Source organism: Garra rufa, chromosome 10, assembly GCF_049309525.1.
Source record: "Garra rufa chromosome 10, GarRuf1.0, whole genome shotgun sequence".
NCBI lineage: Eukaryota > Metazoa > Chordata > Actinopteri > Cypriniformes > Cyprinidae > Garra > Garra rufa.
In genome coordinates, this window is record NC_133370.1 from 47,709,243 (window position 1) to 47,733,167 (window position 23,925).

Below are 23,925 nucleotides of genomic sequence, written 5' to 3' on the forward strand. Positions count from 1 at the left end.
CTTTGCATTTTCTTCAATTTGTTTGACCTACTGCTTAAACATTGTTATATTGCTCAAATTGCAACACCTGTTTTCATTTATCCTGCTCTTCTTTATGATGTAAAATGATGCCTATTAATACAGAAGAGCACACTACTAATCCAGTCGCTTTGCACCTTGTGAATCTGACCCAAATTCATTGCTTCCCTTGTGTGCCTCCTTTCCTTTTTTTAAAATATTATTAATATTGATGCCACATGTAAGAGATCCGACTGACCTATGTTCTTGTGATGACAAAAAAAGATGGAAATTAATCTTTTTTTGGAAGCAGTGCAAAACGTGTTGTATTTATGTAAGCGCAGTAGCAAATCTTCAGATGGCGAGGAAATGAAGAGGGTGTATTGGAAACAAATCTCTTTACTTTTCTCATACTGTCTTCACAGCTAAGATTGGGTTTCATTTCTCAAAATGAAAACTGTTCCTGATTTTTTTTTTTCGGAGGAATTCTTGTCGGAGCGGGAGTCGCAGGCTGTTATTTTTCAAAAAACAGACTATCGTTGCAGCACATGTCATTTGTTCCCTCGGCTATCCTGAGGCGGGCCGGGGCCCCAGAGGAATCACTCAGGGGAGATACTACTGACACCACTGGGAACAAATGGCTGGACAAACATTTTTTTGTTGGGTGAAGTGTTGAGATGACTGCATGCGGCTCAAGTTACCACTGAGTCTGCCTGATTCATTCATCTCTGCCGTTCCGCTCCCACTTCCTGCTGATCTGACTCTTCTCAAACCTCATTCATCAGCCGCAAGGATTTGTCCTGAATTTCCTCCTTAATCTAAGAGAAATCAGGCAGCTCATTTTTCAGCTCGAATCGAAAGGACAGTGGGATGAATGTGTGACAGTATAACTGGAATGTCAAATGCACTCTTAAAAATAAAGCTGCTTTAAATGGTTCTTCACAGCGATGCCTTAGAAGAACCATTTTTGGTTCCGCAAAGAAGCATCTCTTTCTTACCTTTTTATAATCGGAAGAACCTTCTTTCACCACAAAGAACCTTTTGTGAAACAGAAAGGTTCTTCAGATGTTAAAGGTTCATTATGAAACCATTTTAGACAAAAAAGGTTCTTCTATGGGATTGTGAAGCACCTTTATTTTTAAGAGTGTAGTTTGTGCTCATCAACCATGATTCAACTAATACATATAGAAAGCATGCTTGTCACTTCATTATATTGTAAAAAGTGCAAAAGTGCATTTTTTTTAAAGAGCTCATAAACTTTAGTTGGACTGATGTGAATAATACTTTGTAATTAATAAGTCCTTTTAGATGTTAATGTTTGAGCATTTAGCTGACAACATGGGGTGTTTGTTAGGAAAAATGGCTCACAAACTTGCATTCGTTGTATTAAAAAATAAAATAAAGTTTCATTTGCTGTTACTACAGTTGTTACATAGTTGTAATGTGTTTCTAATAACTGTTTATAAATATTATAAATATACTACAAAGTTTAAAAAGTAATACTGCACTGAAAAAAAAAATGCTTTTCTGTCTTGTTTCCAGCCAAAATATCTTCTTTTTTTTTAATCAACAAGGATTTTCTAGACAAGTAAAAATAATTTCTTGTTTTCATAAAAAAACAAGTCAAAATAAAGTGAGTTTTATTTCAAACAGAAAGCAAGATAATTTTTCTTACCCCACTGGCAAATTATTTTGCTTGTTTCAAGCAAAAACACACTTAATTCCGACTAATTTTGACATTTTTTTTCTGATAACAAGAAAATAATTTTTGCTCGTCTAGAAAATCCTTCTTGACTGAAGAATTTTTAGATATTTTGACTGGAAACAAGACAAAAAAATCTAAGTAAGAAATCCCTGACTGATTTAGTTTAACTTGATGCATTAAAACAATTAAAATTAAATTAAATTACATTAGAGCTGTCAAACGATTAATCACATCCAAAATAAAAGTTTTTGTTTACATAATATATGTGTGTATGCTGTGTATATTTATTATGTACGTATAAATACACTCACATACATATATATTTTTGGAAGTATATATACCTTTTTTATTTTGAAAAATACTAAGATTTTTTCCAATGTTATTTATTTACAGAATATTATTTGTACACAGCCGTACACACATATATTATGTAAGCAACAACTTTCATTTTAGATGCAATTAATCATGATTAATCGTTTGACAACACTAAATTACGTAGACATAAAAACCAAAAGCTACTAAAACTGACAAAAACATATCTAAAAATTAAAATGAAAATAACTAAAATTAAAAAAAATATATTAAAATAGGTCAATATATATACATAGAGTATTATTTTTTAAAGCAGTACAGAAGATAAAACATACACTTAGATTTTTTGTCTTGTTTCCAGCCAAAATATCAAAAAATTTCTAAATCAAGAAGGATTTTCTTGACGAGTAAAAATTATTGTCTTGTTTTCAGAAAAAAAAACCAAGCCAAAATGAAGTTATTTTTTCTTAGAACAAGCTAAATAATCTGCCAATGGGGTAAGAAAAAAAAAATCTTATTTCAAACTGAAAACAAGATTATTTTTCTTACCCCATTGGCAGATTATTTTGCTTGTTTCAAGCAAAAACACACTAATTTTGACTTGTTTTTTCAGAAAATAAGACTTTAATTTTTACTCGTCTATAGAAAATCCTTCTTGATTTAGGAATTTTTAGATATTTTGGCTGGAAACAAGACAAAAATCTTAGTAAGAAAACATTTTTTGCAGTGTATTTAGACGATACCATAGATACAATAAGAAATATATATAAAAATGTGTATCATGTAATCTGGTTTACGTAATCCGTTATCCAAAAAGTGCTTTTAATTAGATTATATTACATTTTAAAATGCTAAAAATTACAGTTACTTTTCCTAGTTTGTGAAGCCTTGGCATACTGTAATGTTTAATACACTTTATGATGATAATAACAGGGAATGCAACATATTTTCTTAATCAAAAGGTAGTCAGGATACATCACCTAATATGTATAATCTAACAGATTTTGTTACGAGCTACAATTTCCACCATGTAATTTGTAATCAGTAACGGATTACAATGTGTAAGTAATCTAACCGCCACTGACTGTATATAAAGAAGTATCTCAGTGTGGCTCTGTACACAGAGTAGTGTTTTGGAGGAAGTACTAATTTATATCACCATCCCACGGCAAACTTTTGGCAGTGTTTGAACAGTTGTTGAGAGGAGAGACTTCCATGAGGTTTATGGCCCCTCGAATGGGGTTTGACTTTGTAGGCCAGGTGCCGCTCCGCTCCGCGTCCACCAGCGAGAACTCCAGCCCGGGTTTTGCAGCGCGCCTCTGCAGTGAGACACGCAGCCGGCTCGACGCGCAAGCCGTCTTTCTGCTCCTGGATCGAGGTTCACTTTCCGCAGTACGAAACGAGTGGAATTTCCTTAAGTTTTTTTGAAAAGCGCACTCTTTCAACTGAGTGTGGGGCTAGTCCCGTCCCGGTTGTGCAAACGGCCGTCCAGAGGTAAACCGGTCGGGCCATCGCGACGTCCAAAGGCGCGTGGCTTTGATTTAAACGGGCATTCATTGCGCTCTGCCCGAAAGCGAGTGTTGCATGGAGCGGGACAACTCCGGCTGCTGAAAACGACGAAATGCTCCTTTTAAATGTGAACCGGCTGTTCGCTTTTCTCAGCTTTCCATATTCCTAGGCCTAATGTGGTTTTGTGGACTGCGCGGATCTGAGATCTACCTGAGCGCACGATGAAAGTCTTTGTGCGCTGATTTAGAGGTGACTTATAAACCCTCGCTTTTTATTGCGTCAATAGACCTGCTGGGACTATTCCTCAATCTGTGAGTATCATTCACATTATCCATATCTCCATTTTACGCACTACACGTCCGAATACCGTGGGGTGTTTTTTCATGCATTTCAACACATCCACAGTCTCCATTCGGGTGTTAAAACACTGGGACAGCAAGCAGTGAAACTGCAGGGCTTTTAAAGAAAACACCAGGTCTCACAAAATACTTTTTAAAGATTTAATTTAAGGGCTTGAAAGCATGCAGGGTCACCTAATTGTGCGTGCATTGTTTCAGTAATGTTCAAAACGGGGCCGTTCATCTTAGAAAGACGTTTTTTTCTTCTTTAAAAAGCACAGGATGAGGGCCAGATGTGATTTTCGTAGGAGGCAATACATCATGCTTATCTGTCATGGAATTATCTCTATAGGAGAAATATAGAGACCTGTGCAATAAAACCAAAATTTATGGGGCAAAAACACTATGAGAGACAGTATAGTTTTTCAAACTATAGCTTCAACAAACAAAAGCACACTTTCTTTTTCCACATATATAGGGGAAATTATAAACTCTTTATTTGACATTACAATGGGATGTTTTGGGACAAGCCCTTTTTTTTCAATAAAATGGCTTTTTTTTTCTTTTTCGGTTGATTTTGTTTTGCCTTTTTGGAGGTCCATGCACAGCAGCTAAATTAAGATCATTTTACTGCACATGCATTATTAAGCGTGCTATGAGCTGCTCATGTCACAGTTGCTCATGAAAAACACACTCTTGCAGCACTAGTTTGTCATTTGAATCTATGCAGAGCAATTGATGGTGTGCCACGTACAAGCAAGAACACAATCAAATGCAAAGATTAGTTGGCATTATCACATTTTGCCTCGGTATGTTACTTTACTTTAAAAATGAAATCTTTAGTTTGGATGTTAAATATCAACAAGGTTGTCAAAATTGAACTCGGATTTGGTGTTCACACAAGGACGTTCAAAAACGGTAAAATGGAGCAGAGCGAAATAAACCTGAAAGCAAGCTCTCACGTACAACGACGTGACACAAGCACGAATGAATACGAAAAGAACTGAACATGAAGGCGTTTGAATTAATTTGGCAAGTATGCGGATAACCTGAAGATATATGCGTAAATAAATAAATAAAGGACTAATTCACGCGGAAACCTCACGGTTTACATTTGAAATGTATGAAATGGTCACCCTTAGATGTGTATTATGAGTCATTGTTTAGTGCTCACTCATTTGAATGCAGAGAGTGAACTCGCATGAACAAATGCGCAGTTGTGGCGCGCTCCATTTGTTGTGCACGTCTTTAGAGGAAGTGCCATCTCAGCTCACATCAACTGCCTGTGATTTCTAGCACTTCGTTTCCAAGCATGCATTTACATAACAAAGTGGTTGAATCTCAATTGCTAAAAACTTGAGCCACCAGCATCACTACCAACACCCCCTTCCAAAGTATGGCTAAACTGAGGCACACAGTTCAAGTCTTAGATCTTTGAAACTTACTGTTTTGTCATTTATACACTCTTAAAAAAAAAAGAGAGGTTCTTTGTTGGCATCTATGGCTCCATGAAGAACCTTGGACATCTATAGGAACTTCACATCTTCCATTCCACAAATAGGTTCTTTATAGTGGATAAAGATTCTTTAGATTTAAATATGTTTCAAGAAATGGTACTTTGGGGAGCCAAAGAAAAATGCAAGTGTGTACAGTGATCCAGTCTGGTTTTCTTTTTCATTGAATAAATTAGTTAACTTCCAAATGTAATTAATTGTATTTTTTTCTAGTTGCTTAATCATTGTTTTACCAGTGGAAAAGAAATCCTAGTCAAAATGTCTTTGAGGTTGTGTATAGAATCCAGATCTTCCAGACTTCAAGGAAGGTTTTCATTTGTAAGCTATTTTATTGTCGTTTGTGGATTCTCAAATATTCACAAAAGGATCTTTGGCCGCTGTATCATGATTTGTGGTTGAAAAATTAAATTGCAGGTTACTTTCAGAGCTGTTAAAAGTACAAATTATACTGCAACCACACTTTTCACCAGTCAAGTCAAATTTCCTTGTCTTGCAGGTTTCACATTGCACATTATTTTTAAGCATCTTTACAGAAAATCAAGATGTTAATGTTTGTAATATCCTCATTTTATAGTTGCCTTTTAGCAGATAATATAGTACAATTTGTGAAAATATAAGCAATTAAGCAGTATAAATAAGATAATAAAGAACTTTATACTCACTGGTATATTTCTAGCAATAGCCAAAAATACATTGCATGTTTCTTTTATGCCAAAAATCATCTTCATGTTCCATGAAGATATTTTGTACTTTTCCTACCATAAATATATCAAAAAGTAATTTTTGATTTATTATATGCATTGCTAAGAACTTCATTTGAGCAACTCTAAAGGTGATTTCCTCAATATTTGGATTTTGTTTGCACCCTCAGATTGCAGATTTTCAAATAGATGTATCTCAGCCAAATATTGTCCAATTGAAAGCTTATTTATCCAGCTTTTTGTTATTCAGTGTCTGGTTTTGTTGTTCAGGGTCATGTATAGTAGTAACAATATGTGACCCTGGACCACAAAACCAGTCTTAAGTCGCTGGGGTATATTTGTAGCAATAGCCAAAAATACATTGCATGGGTCAAAAATCAAAAATTTTCTTTTATGCCAAAAATTAAGGGAAATTTTAGGAAATTAAGTAAAGTTCATGTTCCATGAAGATTTTTTGTAAAATTCCTTCTGTAAACATATCAAAATGTAATTTTTGATTAGTAATATGCATTGTTAAGAACCTAATTTGGACAACTTTAAAGGTGATTTTCTCAGTCTTTTTGATTTTTTTGCATCCTCAGATTTCTGATTTCAAATAGATGTATCTCAGCCAAATATTGTCCTATCCTAACAAACCATACATCAATAGAAAGCTTATTTATTGAGCTTTCATATGATGTATAAATCTCAGTTTTGTCAAATGTAAACTTATGACTGGTTTTGTGGTCCAGGGTCACATATTTGGTGGAAACTTTGCTTACCATTACCATGTTGTTTTCGTAATTCTAAGCCGATAACAATGATCTGATAAATTTGTACATTTTTATTTGTATTGACAGTTTTAATAGCAGCGGTTGACCTAATTGATTCCCTTTCGGCAATCCACCGGGATGATTAGTCTATTGATTAGACGTTTTGATCGTGATCATGCTCTGTAACACACGTAATGAGTTGTGGCACACATCGAAGGTGTTACGCTGAAGGTGTAAAGTGGATTTTCTGAAAGGAAGCTGTTGTCAGAGTTGATAGCAGTGTGGGTATTTCTCCCACACGTTGCACTTTGTTCAAGTCCCGGCTTGTGGTCCTTTTCTTGATCCCGTCCCGTTGCAGTGTCCTGTCGAAATAATGCTAAAGAATGCCAGTATGCGTATATGCATGCTTTGAACATGGCCGTTCAGAAGAAAACTGCATTGAAAAGAGCATTGAGCTATATCGGATTACACCGCTGGTTTCTTTTACCTCTATTTACCGACTCCATCCGCCAAAAGACTTTGTCTGTCGAAAGCAATAATGGCTCAAGAACTTGGGGCGAAAGGCAGAAAGAGGTTAGCGCTCGGATTTGGTGGAAAAAATGGTATGGAGCCGTCTGCGACGAGGAACGACGAGGAGCGATGCATCTGGAAAAGTTCAATGTTTTGCAGTGGAAAAATTCAGCTGATGCACTTCATGCATAAGGAATGCTGATCATTTTTTAATGCTTCTCTTATTACATCAGCGTGAACTGCTGCCATAGAATATTACTTACGATCATTAGTGTTATGAATTGACAAATGTGCGAAGGAGGATTTCTTGACCCAACTTTGTGAGTCCTGCCCTCGTACATGTGTTCACAACAACCTTTGATTGCCTTCAGTAATTAATCGTTTCCCGGATGCGGCTTTACATTTGTTTCACTCCTTAAATTCCCAACTCTAGTCGATGAATTGAGATTGATCTCTAGTTTGCTAAGGAATTGATCTGGATGCTCGAGTGCTTGGCGTATCTCATTTCTGCTGCCCTAGAAAGTCTCGCTGCTTAAACTTACGTGTTGTCGTACAGAAATAATCCTAAAATGTGATATTATAGTTTACTATCATGATAGAAAAGGTACAAAACTGTCTCAATGGGTACTACTGTGTGCCTTTAAGAGACCAATATACAACATTAAGAGTTAAATAGATACACATTTGTACCATTTGAAAAGGATACCCCCCATAGTGACAGCTATTGTGCCTTTTTTCCTGAGTGTTGATGCTAATAATACTTTGTAGAATGGCTAAAGGCACAGTTGCATTCATTTTTAGTAACACATTGTCTAAAATATTTTCTCTTACTAAAATTACAATTGGTTCAGGTTAATCAGTAACATGTTAGGAAGTATATGAGAGGACAAATTGCAACCATGCAAAAGAAATCCAGGACTGTATGCATTAGTCTAAATGACGGATAGAGAAACGAGTTTTATCACAAATGCATTTAAAGTTTTTTTTTTAGAATTGTATGTGGGTCAAAAACAAGATGTCCATCCAAGAAATGTACAAAAGTGATTTTACGTCCATAGAAAACACATTAATTAAGTAAAGTGTAAAGGTTTCAAATAAGTTTTTTGAGATTAAAGTGTCAAAATGTTACATTGTCATTCAGTGTAACAATATTTATGTGAAAATTCAAACAACATGCTTATTCTGAATTTTTTTTATTGTGAGTAAAAAAAAATTTTTACAGACAAATGGGCGAAATCTAGGATAGCGGCAAATTAAAAAAAATTTATAATTACAAGTAATTAGTATTCGAGGTGAAAGTAATTTGTCTTTTAATATGTCATAAATTGATTTTTGTTGTAAATACGCCTGACAAGATTGTTACACTGAATGGCATTTTAATGGGTGTCTTCAGTAAATTAGAGAAAAAGTATGATATTTATTTTTTTGCTCAGAAAAAACCAAAACCAAAATGCAATTAATTTAAACAGGAAACTTTTGAGTATTTAAAGCAGTATTGCACAATTGTTTTTATGCATAACCCCTTTTTCGTCTTTGACCCATGTACAAAATTTAGTTGAATTTTAAAGTTAAATTTCATAAAATGTTTGTTTTTATTGAATTGCATTATTATGTCATATTTTTTAGTGTTTAATCTATGCTGTGTAATAGCCGCTGAAGCGGAGATGACAGTAAATGACAACTGAAATACGAACATAACCTAAAGAAACCTTACAAGTTCAGATTATCTTACATTTTGGATTTGTATAGCATTTAATGCTTTGTAAATGTACAAAAATATAAGAATATTTGCCATTATGTTTAATCTATATTGGGATGTTGTGGTTTTTCATTTGCATTAATAAAATGTAATATTTCCAAGTCAAAGTATATGAGATGGCACACATTATGGAGAATGCTTAGACCCTAATGAGCAAAAAAAAAAAATTAGAGGAGGTCAAGAAATGCTAAGCTGTAATTGTGTGGTTAAATTTGCATGATTAGAAGACACTGGCGCATAAAGTAACTTTATGCAAAAAAATAAAATATGCATACTAGCATTTGCAATATGTAAGTTCATGCCGTTATAATATCTAGACATACAATTGTGTTTTTGTAATTCAATATTTACACTCAAGTCCAATTGCATTGTGTATGTGCTGACAATATTTTCCAGATATAATCTAATTTGTATTTGCTCCATCTTCTCTTTTATTGCGCTGATGCTTTTGGCAGGAGTTTTTCAATCTCTGGTTTCGTAGGCGTGAGGCTGAAGGTGGATGTATGTGAACGAGGATTTTTTTGGCCGTTATGCTCACATCTGATTGTTTTAATTACACACAGACAGCTGAGCTCAGCATAGCTTCTTTCCAAAATGTTGCCTCTCTCTTTTCCTAAATTTTAAGCTTAAAATGTAACCTGGACAACAAAACCAGTCAGAAGTAGCAGCATGGCTGGGGTTTATTTGTAGCAATAGCCAACAATGCATGGGTCAAAATAATTGATATTAAGTAAAGATGTTCATTGAAGATAGAAAGGTGATTTTTTTTTTCAATATTTGCATCCTCCTGTTCCAGATTTTCAAATGGCATTATTTCAGCCAAATAATGTCCTATCCTAACAAATCGTACATCAATGGAAAGCTTATTTGTTCAGTTATATCAGTTTATTTCAAAATGCATTCTAATGACTGGTTTTGTGGTCCAGGGTCAGATATTAATATGTATAATTGATTATACTAATGGTGTTTAAATGTGTCCTCTCTTAAAAAAAAATCTTACTTTGACTGTGCAAATACTTCTGCAATCATTTAGCTTCAATTTAAAAAAGTTAAATTGCAAAAGTCTTTCTGTAGATTTCTAAAAGCTTAAAAACAGAGCTTTTTGAGTGACAATGATGAGAACTATTGATCATCCAACAACAAAGGCCATTAAAATAGTGTTTATAAAGACAGCTCTGTCAAAACCTCTATTGTCTTGGTTATTAAACTGCTTTGTATTGCAAAGGCAGAACAAATCTCTACAGGTCAGATTTCTTAGTGTTCGTACAAAAGATTCAATTAAAAAAAGAAAGAAAGAAAGAAAGAAAGAAAAAGCGCCAGTGTCCACCGCATTCCCCTCGCTGTAGTTCAGCTGGTAAAGCGTCCCGCTGGAATGCCAGAGATTCCTCTGAAAACACAAACTGTTTGCATGGCCATCGTCACTCATCGATTCACTAATGCAGGCTAAAATGCTGGAGAGGAAAAAGTGTATGTTCCTGTAGAAGCGTTTCTCATTGGATAATCTGTGTGAAAACAGATGGGAGAAATGTAGGAGAAGAAAAAGCAAGCTGAAGAGAGACGATGGTGGTGTGTGGATGTGTTTGATGAGTTGGATGAGGCTTTTCTTTTATGAGCTGGATTTGTAAGTAATACTCTTGTTTGGACTTTTGGAAAGACACTCAATTGAAATGTATGATTTTGAATGGCACATTTATTTATAAAAAATAAAATTTGGATGGAAGTTCTAACGGATGAATGCAGGGACTAAAATGAACACTCGCCAAGCGGCAAATGTGAGTAAAATCAGCGTTGGCGAGTGTATGAAACGGTCTCATTTACCAGTTGGCTGATAACTTTGTTAATTCTAACAATTCCTAAAAACACAATATGCTTTAGTGTGGTTATATGTGATGTGATGTGATATAAATATGTAATCTGACGCACAGCGCTGTGGTTTTTTCACATGAGCCGCTGTTAATAACTCGTTGACACTAAATGTTTCTCCACACAAACTATGCGTCCATCTTTGTGTCTGAGTTGCTTACAATGTTTATTTGAGAAATAAAATGAAATAATAAATGCAACATGCACCAAACTCCTTCACAAAGTTGCAATGAGAATGGTTTATGAATTGTTGTCAACAAGCATTTCACAAACATTTTAAAAGAGGAATTTCTTTGCAGTTTAACGCTTAGAAAAAAAAACAGCATTAGTGTTTTAATTGTACTGTTGATATATACATTTTATATATATATATATATATATATATATATATATATATATATATATATGTGCGTGTATATATATGTGACCCTGGACCACAAAACCAGTCTTAAGTCGCTGGGGTATATTTGTAGCAATAGCCAAAAATACATTGTATGGGTCAAAATTATTGATTTTTCTTTTATGTCAAAAATAATTAGGAAATTAAGTAAAGATCATGTTACATTAAATTTTTTTGTAAAATTCCTACTGTAAACCTATCAAAATGTAATTTTTGATTAGTAATATGCATTGTTAAGAACTTAATTTGGACAACTTTAAAGGTGATTTTCTCAGTATTTTGATTTTTTTGCACCCTCAGATTCCAGATTTTCAAATAGATGTATCTCTGCAAATATTGTCCTATCCTAACAAACTATACATCAATAGAAAGCTTATTTATTGAGCTTTCATATGATGTATATATCTCAGTTTTGTAAAATTTAACCTTATGACTGGTTTTGTGGTCCAGGGTCACATATGTGTGTATATGTTAATAATTATTTGCTATTGTTATAAATTTAAAATATTATGCAATATGCCTTTACATTTTACACATAATATTTTATATTTCAAAGTATTATAGTGACATTTCTTTGATTTGATTTTTTTTGTAATTTGATGAAGACGAAAAAGGTTTAAGCGTAAAACAACAAGTGTAATAGTGCTTTAAATCGTTGTTTTTCCAAAAAAAAAAAAAAAAAAATACTGAAGTTTTCTCTTTAATTTAGTTGCATTTTTGATTTTGTTTTTCTGAGCAAAAAATAAATATCACAAATTTTCCCATAATTTACAGAAGACACCCACTAAAATGCCATTCAGTGTAACAATCTTCTTAGGTGTATTAACAACAAAAATCTATTTATGACATATTCAAAACTACAAATTAGTTGTAATTCTACATTTTTTAAATATGCCATTATTCTAGGTTTTTCCCATTTGTCAGTACGATTATTTTAATCATTTAAAACACAATAAAATTTAATATACTCCCTTATTTTATATCTTTTAATATGCACAAGTCAGAATAAGAATGTTGTTTGAATTTTTACATAAATATTGTGTTACACTGAATGACAATGCAACATTATTTCAACCAAATTTTGACATTTTATTCTCCAAAAACGTAGACATAATCACTTATCTCTTTCTTTCTTTCTTTCTTTCTTTCTTTCTTTCTTTCTTTCTTTCTTTCTTTCTTTCTTTCTTTCTTTCTTTCTTTCTTTCTTATGAAATAATGCATGACTGGTAAAAAGAAACGAACAAAACTTATATAATCTAAATAGTCATCTTTAATCTTTTCAGTACAGTACAATAAGCGTACATGCTGTACATGCTTAAAACCTTTTGTTACAATGTACGCTTCAGTGGCGCTAACACGGCAATTCATACAGATATCTGTGAATATTAATAAACCATGTTAGTGAAATGAGCTTGGGGGATTGTAGAGAAACATAAGTGTAAAACCAAGCGTTGGCTAATGTTTTTAACTCTTTACCTTCGTCATATAATCTAGAGTTTTGAAGTCATGCACAAAGACACTGTGTGTTAGGTTACCTAGCGTGAGTCCTTAGCGCTGTGTTGGTGAACGGGACGCATTAGCAGTGTTTGGGAGAAGAGTGTTTTAAACACACCCTGCTGGAGCTGCCAGCTTTGAGTGATGGATGGCAGCGAGAGGCTTTCTGTTCTGTATGAAGTGCTCTGTGTTGGAGCTGCGGACGCGAGGTTGATGAATGGTTAAAGGTCTTGTAGCTCCATCTATCAGGGATTAGCATTGACCTGTGAGACTCTCCGGCGGCCCCGGGCTCCTGCGCCACAACAAACGCCTGCATTAACATAGAGAGAGACCACAGGCTCTTCAGAGGCCAGAGCGATAATATATTTGTGCCCCTCTGTGGGAATTTCTAATTAATTTGATTATGTCAGAGCTGAGAGGAAGCACACGCAGATATAGACAGGAAATGTTGTATGTATTGTGTGTGTGTGTTGGTCAGGATAGTAGTGGTCTGCATTGTTTTGTATTTTTTTTTCTTCATTTTCCATTTCATTCCACTCTATTGTCACAGATGGAGTTTGGGTTCTGTCGACACACGATTTCCAAGCTGCTTTAAAACAATCTGTATTGTAAAAAGTGCTATATACATAACAGTGACCTGACTTGACTGGTTTTGCAATGTTTTCTTGAAGCAGAAGTAAAAGTAGAGCTGTGCGCATTAGGCGAGTTATAGCCAAAAATGTTGTCATGATATTTTTTTCCTCATCATACGATTTCAGTTTTTTTTTTCCAAATAAATAAATATATATATATAATGTATATGTGACCATGGACCACAAAACCAGTCATAAGGTAAAATTTGACAAAACTGAGATTTATACATCATATGAAAGCTCAATAAATGAGCTTTCTATTGATGTATGGTTTATTAGGATAGGACAATATTTGGCTGAGATACATCTATTTGAAATCAGAAATCTGAGGATGCAAAAAAATCAAAAATACTGAGAAAATCACCTTTAAAGTTGTCCAAATTAGGTTCTTAATGCATATTACAAATCAAAAATTACATTTTGATATGTTTAAAGTAGGAATTTTACAAAAAATCTTCATGGAACATGATCTTTGCTTAATTTCTTAATGATTTTTGGCATAAAAGAAAAATTAAAAATTTTGACCCATGCAATGTATTTTTGGCTATTGCTACAAATATACCCCAGCGACTTAAGACTGGTTTTGTGGTCCAGGGTCACACACACACACACACACACACACACACATATATATATATATATATATATATATATATATATATATATATATTTACCATTAAAGGGATAGTTCGACCAAATATAAATATTTTGACATCATTTGCTGACCCTCCAGTTGTTTCTTTCTGCTGTCAAACATAAAATAACATTTTGAAGAATGTTGTTCATATGATTTTATTATGATTTAGAAGAGATAACACTTTATTTTAAGGATCAGGAATAAGACAGTAATTAATGACTAATAACTGCATTTGTAAGCGACTAGTTATGGACTTGTATGCCATTACAAGCTATTTATAAGGCCTTTTTTGGTTGTTGTCTTATTTTTGTCTAATAAACCCTTTATACTTGTTTCTGTCCTAACAGTGTACTAATCAGCTAAACATAAAACAAACTAATAGCTTGTATTGTGTGAATTACACACGTTTATAAGTTCTCAATACACTATGTGAATGTGTAGCTTATAAGTATAAAATAAATATAGAATAGGCATTCCATCACAGACATTTCAATGAACAGAAAAACACTTTTACACAAAAGCACAGCACATGCATTGTATGGGTCAAAATGCTCAATTTTTCTTTTATGCCAAAAATCATTAGGATATTAAGTAAAGATCATGTTCCATTTAGATATTTTGTATATTTCCTGCTGTAAATGTATCTTAACTTAACATTTGTCTATTCTCGTCTCGTCAACGAAAACTCACACACTACCAAACAGCTAGTCTCGCGTAGCCAGACCTTCAGGCTGACGGCTGAAGGTCTGGAATTCATGGCAGCTTTAATTGGCCAAGGCCCGCCCATAAGGCCGTTTGACTGACATGTCAAACAACCAATCACAGTTCGTTTTGTTCAGTGTCACGTTTCGGGGCGTGGAAATGCCCCCACAACAACAGACTGGCGTGCAACAAGTCAGTCACCGAAATAACCGGCATTGAAAGTTAAATAAGAAGAGGGACAACAAGCAGCAAGTCAGTAATTTGTTTGCGAACGTTGCAAAAGTGTATAACAACAATGGCGTCTGCATAAGCACCTCTTAGCAAACACAAGAGTAAATCAGCCGGCGCTTTGTTTCCCGGAGGACTGAAAATAAATGCGACACTCGCGTCAACTGGAAATCCGATCAAATTCAACTAATCGGATGACGACTTCGACATTCCTGAAGTGTTTCCAGTTAAGTGTACCATGTGCATCAGTTTAGCCAACGTCTGAGGCTGAGACTACCCAACAGCAAAATACTTACTGACCTACATTAATTTGTTAAAAGACTTTTCCCCCTTTTTTTGACTAAAACTTGACTAAAACCTTTTTGACTTTTCGTCGACTAAAATTGGACTAAAACTATCACATTTAGAAGTGACTAAAATTTGACTAAAACTAATAAGCATTTTAGTCCAAAAGACTAATGCTGCGTCCCAATTCGCCTACTTATACTGTGCACTAAAAGTATGTACTCTTTTTTTTTTTTTTTTTTTTTGAAGAAAAAGTACATACTTTTGAGTATGTAGCAGAATAGTAGGCAAGCTTTGGGACATACTACTTCGTCATAACTGCTTCTTTAACGGACGCTCTGTTGCTTAGTTACCTGAATCCTGTCACTGTTTAAACTGCCCTGTCAATCATCACAGTTAACATTATCTACATTTTGTTTCATTTATTTTCCTACCGTATTAGAGAGAGAAATGAAGAGGCACTTTCTTTCACGAGTCTTTCATGCCGAGAACTCTCCTCTTGTGTTTGCAAAATTATGCATTTAAACGTTAATGACCAACCCTATCATTATAAAAGTTCATAATGTTGCTGCACATGAAATATAACACGGATAACATTAAATAAATGTATTTTTTATCAGGTAACACATTGATTATTTATCACTCAAACCCCTTTCTCTACCTGTCCGTTGGTCGCGCATATCCTCCATGTTCGTAGTTTTTTAACACTTTTTATGCGTGTTTGTAGTTCTAATCGAATCCTCGTTCACCGCGCAATGTGTTGTGGGCAATATTAGCCGTTAGAGTGTGCATTGATCCGCACTTCCAATTCCGAAATTAAGTAGTAGACCATCCGGGAATCTTTGGAATACTTTTTTAAACATACTACGATTTGGGACATACTAATTCTATTTTCGAATACTATTTAGGACGGATAGTATGCGAATTGGGACGCAGCACAAGACTAAATCTAAGATGGTTGTCAAAAACAACACATGCTGTCAGATTAATCCACATCGAGTAAAAATGGCCAGAGCATATCATCGTTGTTGACATAAATGTAATGCAATCTTCTTTCTTTATCACTCTCTAAGTGGAAAGCACATGTGGAGTCACACAGGTTGATGTGTTAACACATGCTGCGTTATTTTATGGCGGTGTCTTGAAGTGCTGTGCCAAACGCTTATGAATCATCGTCTCGCTACTAATGGCCGTGAGAAGGACCTTAATCAACCCTTCTGAGGAAAAAAAAAAATGCAGTTAGGCCATGAATTAAAAAAAGAAAAGCACTTCAAAAATGCATATGTTGCAACATTTGTGCCTGGCGATAATCATTCTCTAGAACAAGATATGCTGCATTTTGTGCTTTCATTGTGACGTTTTTGTTTTTAATCAGATATTTATTTACCACTTATGCTTTTCCATTGCCCTAAATTGATGCGGAAATCAAAGGTGCCCTCTGTTTCTTTATGTATGTGAACATGAAGAGCAGATGCGGACGGCCACATGGCTGCGGTGTTTAATTCATTCCCTCCCTCTTGATTGGCGCTGATTTGTTCCATTTTAAACAGGCGTGTGAATAAGGAGGCATGACCGTCCCGCTATAGATGCGATGCTAAAGCGAGTGTTGATCAGCGAGGCGAGCGGGAGCGTGATTGCTGATTGCTCAGGGTTTTAATTATGGAAATCATGAGCTCTTAAGAGTGCTCCAAGCTTTGAGCTATTTGCTAATGGTGGAAGTCATAAAAATAGTACATTGAGGTTTGTTGCACTACAATCAGAGATCGCTTTAACGCTTGTGGTTGTGTACAGTAACATTCAGCATACTTGGAATCCAAAAACAATTTCTGGATTATAGTTACAGATGCGTTGTATTGACATGTTCTTGTGTTGTAGAAAACAACCCTTTCATATTCTGTTCTCTTTTTTTTTTCCCAAATAAATCTGGTCTTATTATGGTCACTTCCCTTATTTACTGTTGCAGTCGAGAACTGTTTCTTGGTTAGTGTGTTGTGATGATTAAATAAGAATACAGCTGACACCTGTGATTGAAGGAAGCTACAGTTGAAGTCAAAAGTTTACATACACCTTTCAGAATCTTCAAAATGTTTAGTATTTAACTAAAATAAGAGGGATCACATAAAATGCATGCTGTTTTTGATTTAGTACTGACCTGAATAAGATGTTTCACATATACAGAGTTTTTAAAATTGACCCCGTTCAAAAGTTTACATACACTTGATTATTAATACTGTGTTTTATACCTGAACGATCCACAGCTGTGTTTTTTGTTTAGTGATAGTTTTTCCATGAGTCCCTTGTTTGTCCTGAACAGTTAAACTGCCTGCCGTTCTTCAGAAAAGTCCTTCAGGTCCCACAAATTCTTTGGTTTTTCAGCATTTTTGTGTATTTGAACTCTTTCCAACAATGACTGTATGATTTTGAGATCCATCTTTTCACACTGAGGACAACTGAGGGAATCATATGCAACTGTTACAGAAGGTTCAAACACTCACTGATGCTCCAGAAGGAAAAACCATGCATTAAGAGCCAGGGGTGAAAACTTTTGAACAGAATGAGGATGTGTTTTTTTCTTATTTTCCCTAAATATTATATGTGTGTGTATGTGTATGTATGTGTATGTGTGTATATATATATATATATATATATATATATATATATATATATATATATATGAGAGAGAGATAAAATAAGTCAAATTTACCCTGATCTTCAAATTTCAAAAGTTTACACCCCCGGTTCGTGGTGAATCGTTTTTCTTTCTGAAACATCAGTTCGCAAAATGCTGAAAAAACAAAAAATCCATGGGAACTAAAGGACTTTTCTGAAGAACAGCGGACCGTTTAACTGTTCAGGATAAACGAGGTACTCATGAACAACTATCACTAAACAAAAACACAGCTGTGGGAAACCAGGGAAGTGACGTCGACTTGTAGTTTTTGAGACTAGTAGTTCTCGGGTAAAACGTGTTTTTAAAACACTCATGGTGGACTTACAAATGTTCTGATGCAGCGTTTTGTGAGTACATAACCTATTTACACTACTGTACAAGTTTGGTAAGATTACTTGCACGTCTAGTGGTGCAATTTACGAGATACATCACTTTTACCATTCACTCCTGTAACAAGCAATTCGAAAAACTCTAGTATCTCCATAAATGTTCGACTAAGGTAAAAAAAAACTTCGGATGGGGTATTTACATGGGCTTCAGAGTGCATAGCAATGAAGTCAATTCCACTCCGAACCATCCCTTTAACCCTTAAAGACCTAGAACATTTTTGGGGCACCTGAGGCACCTGTATATTTCTTTGTTTTTTCAGACCTATTCTAGCAGTCAGCATCAATTGTCATATATCATTATAAACATAAGAACTTGAACTTTATGTCTAGCTAATTTAAAATTACAAATTTCCTTTTGTTTTCTCTAAAAATTAGTGAATTTCCAGAATTTTAGGAAAAAACGCTACCAACAATTGGGTGTTTTTTACTGTGTGTACTCAAACAAAAACTCCTGAAGTTTAGATTTTTTTCTTTAAAAATTTGTATTTAGGTGTTTTACACTTCCAAATACAATTTTGTCTATATATAACATTCCCCAAGCAAGTTATAGCCAATTATTACAATATTATTTAGGTGCTTTTCAGTGAAAAACAGGCCCATTTCGTTTATTGACAATATAGATCTATCCAAAAACGTTTCAGGAGTAAAGTCATTGCAGAAACAGTGTTAAATAATAGCAAAACACAGTAAAAAATAATTTACTATTTCATAAATATATTCTTAATCCAAAAGATGAACAATAAACACAAATAGTGTAGAAAGTAGCACAAGAAAAAATGCACAAACTGTCTTGTGCAACAAAAAAATAAATAAACAATCCAAATTATTCACAAACTACACACAAAATGAGAGAGAAATATACAGAGTGCAACCGAAAAAATAGTACAAATAATCTTTAAAAACTATATAATAATTAGTTACATAATATAACAACCAAATAGATGGATCTGCTGGCTGTAGTCTGCGTCGGAATCTATTTTACCGGGACATCGCCTAGTGACCGAAAACCGACATTCCAGTGCTTTATCCGATATCTACTGTTGTTTCATCCTTGTTTTTGGTTTGTTTTATGTCAAAGGGCTCTGTCGTGAGTATTTCTGTACATTTTCAAAGAATGCTGTCATGCAAATGTGTTATTTTGCGTTTGTTTTCATGCACGCAAGACGCACTTTGCTTTCACTTTGCATCTGTTCAGATCTGCAAAGAAACATACTAATCGGTGGTTCAAAAGACCAAAACCTATGTTTATTGGTTGAATAGATGACAGTTTGAACCAATCGGGGCACAGGGGTGGGACTAAGCATCAACAATCGTTCCTGTTTGGCTCAGAGGACCAAAACGTGTTGATTTCATCTGACGAATCAGTGCTGAGGAAATGTGATGACGTAATCACGCTTACTACGGAGCCTCTGAATATCCAAATGAGACAAATGCGATATCACTGAAAAGAGCAGACTCTGTACTTTACGAGACTTTTTAAAGCATTCAAATTGGATTAGCGGTTCAAAAGTTATTAAACATTTAAGACCAATAGTTATTTTTAGCCGCCGGCGGCTGTCTCGGTCTTTGAGGGTTAAGAATCAAGTGGATGTAAACTTTTGAACAGGGTAATTTTTTTATAAGTTCAACTATTATTTTCTCTTGTGGAGAATATCTTTTTCAGGTCAGTACTAAATAAAAAGTAACATGCATTTTGTATGATCCATCTTTTTTTTTTTTTTTTTTTTGTAAAATTACTTTTGACTTCAACTGTAGGTTTTACTTTATCAAGGCCACCTATTATTGGTTTTTGACTGATGCATTGCAAAGGCCGATATATCGGCAGATATTTAGCGTTTTGTACAGTAGTTATCGGCCAATAATTAAAGTGGGATTTTTATGCTTTCTTTTTGTTATTTCTTAACAATTTCTCTATTGCGTAATCAAGAGGTTGCAACTTAAAATTACGTATTATCATATTTATAATTTTGTAAATATACGATGTAAAATAAATATACATTTAATATGAAGAAGCAGTAAAGAAATCCATAGCAGTTTTTAATCATTGTTACATGCACATTAACACACTTTTATGTTATTTTGCACACTTCCAAAGTGATATTAATTAAAAGTTCTCCCAGGCAGTTTTTTTATTTATTTAGTTGGTAGTTAGTTGTTTTTTGTCCTCCAGAAAATAGATCCTCATCATGCTTTGCTGAAACTGAATAAGCTCTTGAAGCGATGCATGCAGGTGCTTGGTTTGATTTCACCATGCGTTTCTTCATCTGAAAAACTGAAGTTTTATTTTTAATTACTTTGCAAGTTAGTTTAATCAGTCTTGGTCACACAGACTTGCCTCTGGTCAGGAGATGAGGTGATGCTTTAAACATTCATAGTTTTCGTATGAAAGAATAATCTGCGTTCAACTTAAGGGCTGCTGCATGATAATGGCTAAACGGTGATATTGTAAAAAAAAATCATGATTATTGTCTATTTATTTATTTATTTATTTATTGCATTTCGTCCATGTAGGTGTATGCATCATTATTGCACAATCACAAACCAAGAGAACGTCAAATTGAAATTTGCTTATAGATTTAGACCTAGCAAACGACAGCTTAAAAGTAAATCGACTAGCCTTGTTAGACTTTTATTTGAGCAGAATATCTCAAACCAGATCGCTAAACTCCAACTTAAATGTTTGCTGGTGTTTTCAGCAATTTTTTCCTAATGCATAGTTGCCAGGTTGGACGCAGAAAAAAGCTTTGATTTGGGGGATTTATTCTCGTGACATCTGGCAACCACAAATTTGAAGGCTCGCCACCAATGCAAGAAATCACAGAGAAGGAGAACTCAAGATCACGGTTAAAATGCAATTCACTGTACGGCCTTATAAATGTATGAATAAGATGCTTGTGCTGTTTGCTTGTTTTTTTGCTTGCAAAATAGTTTTCTGCATCTATGGTTGGTTACAATGCTCTTTTGCTGAGCTGCCACAGGCTATGCTAACAACCAAACAGTTCTTTTAGATAATACTACTAATGACTGTGAAATATTGAATGATTTGTTTTTGACCGGGACCCGCTGCATGGCCTTGTTTCTCTCTCCGGTAACTAAGGGAGGCTGCGCAGACACAAGAAGGAATTGTGTTCTGGGGGACAGAAGAGGGAAACGCAGGAGTGGAGGATTGGGAGCAGAAAATGAATTCGAGTCTTGCCATCCAGCAGAGGCTTTTTCTTTTGTCCATTTATCATGAAAGTTATTTTCTTTCTTTTTGAATTTCACTTCAATAGATATAAATCCAATGAAGCTGCAGTGGCTGCACTTTTGTTATGCTTTTCTTTGCCGTTTATAAAAGGAAGAAGAGGAGCAAATTAATTGAAGTGCATTTGAAAGAGCGCCTCTTCGTTGTTAATGTGAAACGTAATACATCGCTTATTCACTCTTAATAGATGTTAGGAAATTTTTCATAACTCTTTACAAAGAGGTTTCATTTCGTGAACTTCAGTTAACATTAAGTGACAATGAAGAATGCTTCTAAAGCATTGATCTTAGTTTGTTAAAGGGAAAGTTCATCCAAAAATTAAAATGTTGCTGCTTTCCCTCAGGCCTTCCAAGACGTAGATGACTTTATTTCTTCAGTAGAACAGTAAAGAAGATTTTTAGCTGAAACTATGGTCTTTGGTGGGTGAATAGGGTAAAAAAAAAAAAAAAAAATATTAACTAACAGTTATCACCTTACTTACCCAGTTGATTGATTACATTGATAATTACAAACATTTTTTGTATTACAAGTTTGTCTAAACTCTGCAAATGAAGCATTATTTAATGAAATGCGGTAATTTGCATACATTTCTAGTACAAAAATCTATACACAGGATGAAGTCAGTTTCAAAATTCTTGTTTAATTTTTTTGACATATTACAGTCAAATGTTTTTACAGAGTGGATTTTGGGTCTCACACTGGGTCATAATTCAGAAAATACTTAGAACAGGCAGAAAACTATATATTTTGTTTTGGGGGAATAAAATGTATAAAATCAAGCTAATCATATATGAACAAATCCCTCTGTAAAAACCTTAAGGATATGCACAGGAATAAAAATGTAAAGTTTGGTGTGTGTAAGTGGAGATTTATGGCTCAGTGTAGGAGAAAAAACTCATTTTGAGAAAACGGCCTTTAAAAATATGTATTATAATTGAAATCTATTGACACAAATAGATAAAGTGCTATATAAGAAACACTTAACAGTGTCTTTTGGATGTTTTCTTTCCACTAGTCTGAAAAAACACTTTATGAAAAACCAAAAAGGCCAAAATCTCCGGTGCATGGAAAAAAAACAGTGTTTTGCCTTCAGTGTCTCACCTTAATACTCGTGATTCCTGATTATATATTGAGGTCTTAAGAAGCGAAACAATCAGTCTATGCAAGAAACTAAACATTATTTACAAAATTATTATCTGTAATCCAGAGCCTCAGGCAAACTGTCTGGAGTGAAGTCTAGTTTGTGAACGAATCGTTCTTTTGAGCTGGTTCTTTTTTGGTGAACTAGTTGAATCAGTTTGCTGAATCAGACCGAATCTTTTGAAACAGTTCATGATTTAAGCAGCACAGATCTTCAAGTTACTATGACTTTCAGATGCCTGCCAGTAGGGATGTGCAATTAATCAAAATTCAGTTTCAATTTCGGCATCAAACGATTATGAAAATTCAGTATTCAAGATTAAACGATTATTGCGGCCCATTCCGCCCCCTTACCAGTGGTGCACTTTCGCTCCTCCATAAAAGCCTAATTTCACAGTTTCTTGCACAGACTGATTGTTTCTCTTCATGAGACCTCAATACATCATCAAGAGTGACACACGTTGCCAAAAATCATTAGGATATTAATTAAAGAACATGTTCCATGAAGAGATTTTGTAAATTTCCTACCATAAATATATCAAAACATAATTTATGCATTGCCAAAAACTTCATTTGGAAAACTTTAAAGGTGATTTTCTGAATATTTCGATTTTTTTTTTTGCAACCTCGGATTTTCAAATAGTTGTATCTCAGCCAGATATTGTCAGTTATCAATGGAAAGCGTGTTTATTTAGCTTTCAGATGATGTATAAATCTCAATTTAAAAAAAAAAAAATCCTTATGACTGGTTTTGTGGTTATAAATAAATATACAAACAAAGGTTGTTTAGTTGTTAACTGTCAACATCTTTAGACTATAATGTGTTGAACACACTGATCAAAATCACATTGATGTTTTGGATTAGTTTGATTGTTTCTCTTCGTAAGACCTCAATATATCATCAAGAATGACACACATTGCCAAAAAATTAAAGATTAAAGATCATGTTCCATGAAGACATTTTGTAAATTTCCTACCGTAAATATATCAAAACATAATTTTTGATTAGTAAAAATTGCCAAGAACTTAATTTGGAAAACTTTAAAGGCGATTTTCTCAATATTTCGATTTTTTTTTGCAACCTCGGATTCCAGATTTTCAAATAGTTGTATCTCGTCCAAATATTGTCAATTATCAATGGAA

At 34.3% G+C, this 23,925-nt stretch overlaps 1 protein-coding gene across 1 annotated transcript in view; it reads left to right on the plus strand.

Moving 5' to 3' along the window:
- The first annotated feature begins 3,356 nt into the window (after window positions 1-3,356).
- LOC141344613 (adhesion G protein-coupled receptor L2-like) overlaps window positions 3,357-23,925 on the plus strand; it is a 92,269-nt gene continuing 71,700 nt past the window's right edge. Inside the window, exon 1 of the mRNA XM_073849486.1 lies at window positions 3,357-3,834. The gene's annotated coding sequence lies outside the window, so the exon portion shown is untranslated. The remainder of the gene's footprint in view (window positions 3,835-23,925) is intronic.